Here is a 1,855-nt window from a genome sequence, read left to right on the forward strand (position 1 = left end):
ACTCAACACAAGCAATCTTCATCTTCATAACTACCAACCTTAATAAGCCAAAGTTACTCAACCAAAGCAACTTGATCAACTAATGTTGCTTGTACCTTGATCAATAACATTCAATTTCTGCTTTAAAGTAAGAAATTGAGAAATGGACAAAGCTTTTGTTAAAATATCTGCAATTTGTAACTTGAAGGGAACATATTGAACTACAACTTTCTTGGCTAGAACTTGTTCACGAATATAATGCGCATCAATCTCAATTTGTTTTGTCCTGGCATGGAAAACTGGATTTGCTGCCAAGGCCCCTACACTAACATTATCACACCAAACAACTAGAGATTTGTCAAATGTTAGACCTAATTCAGAAAATAAACTTTGCGACCAAGCTACTTCAGTAGCTGTTTGTGCCAATGCCCTGTATTCTGCCTCAGTGGATGATAAGGCAACCACTCTCTATTTTTTAGATCTCCATTGAATCAAATTAGGACCTAAAAATACACAATATCCATTGGTGGATTTCCTATCTGCAATGCTACTACCCCAATCTGCATCAGCATAACATTTTATGTTTAAACTAGCTGCTGGTCTAAAGAGCAAACCATTGCTGGCAGTACCTTTAAGATACCTTAAAATTCTCTTACATGCTTGCCATTACAAGTCAATGGGAGCTTGAAGGAATTGGCTGAGTTTATTGACTGAAAAACTAATATTAGGTCTAGTAAGAAGCAAATATTGCAAGGCTCCTACAGTGCTTTGAAACAGACTAGGATTGTCAAACAGTGGACCATTTTCAGGAAACAATTTAGTACCAAATGCCATGGGAGTAGAACAAGGATTGGCCTCAAGCATTTTGGTTTTAAGCAACAAATCAGTTGCATATTTGGTTTGTTTGAGATGAATCCCAACTGTATTTCTAATGGCCTCAAGACTAAGGAAGTAATGTAAGGAACCAAATGTTTTCAAGGCAAATTTGTCATTCAGCTCTTTCACCAATTGATGAACAAAGTCAATGTTTGATCCGGTAAGAAGAATATCATCAACATATATCAAGACGTATGTAACCTGATTATTTTCCTTATGCACAAAGAGACTAGAATCAGATATTGAATTATGAAACCCTTTACTGATCAGAGCTTCTTTTAACTTGTCAAACCAAGATCTAGGAGCTTGTTTAAGGCCATGCAAAACCTTATTTAGCTTGCAAACATGAGAAACTCTATGCTGATCAACGAAACCAGAAGGTTGTTCCAGATATACAACTTCATTAAGCTCACCATTCAAGAAAGCATTATTAACATCTACTTGTTGTATATCCCAATTGTATGTGGCAGCAAGTGTAAAAATAATCCTAATGGTTGAGGGTTTTATGACTGGACTAAAAGTGTCAAAATAATCCAATCCAACAGTTTGTTGGAAACCCTTAGCAACTAATCTTGCTTTATACTTCTGTAAGGTGCCATCAGTATGATATTTGACTCTAAAAACCTACTTATTTCCCACAACATGCATATATGAAGTAAAGGGAATAAGAGTCCAGGTATTATTGGCAATTAAAGTATCATATTCAATCTGCATGGCTTGTTTCCATTCTGGCAAACTAAAAGCTTCAGACACTGATGCTGGTTTAGTCACAAAAGAACTGATAGCTGTAAAAACTGTAGGACAAGATGCTTTGGTCTTTGTTTTTGCTCTTGTCATCATGGGGTGCACATTAAGAGTAGCATCTGATGGCTCAATTTTATCAGCGTACTGAGATGGACACAGATCAACCTCAATAGAACGGATGGGAAAAACCTTGTCTGAAGGAATAGTTTGTGGTGATTGGAGAGATGTAGAAGATGATGGATTAATGTTAGATGGA

This window comes from Pistacia vera, unplaced genomic scaffold (assembly GCF_008641045.1).
Source record: "Pistacia vera cultivar Batoury unplaced genomic scaffold, PisVer_v2 Contig71, whole genome shotgun sequence".
Taxonomy (NCBI): domain Eukaryota; kingdom Viridiplantae; phylum Streptophyta; class Magnoliopsida; order Sapindales; family Anacardiaceae; genus Pistacia; species Pistacia vera.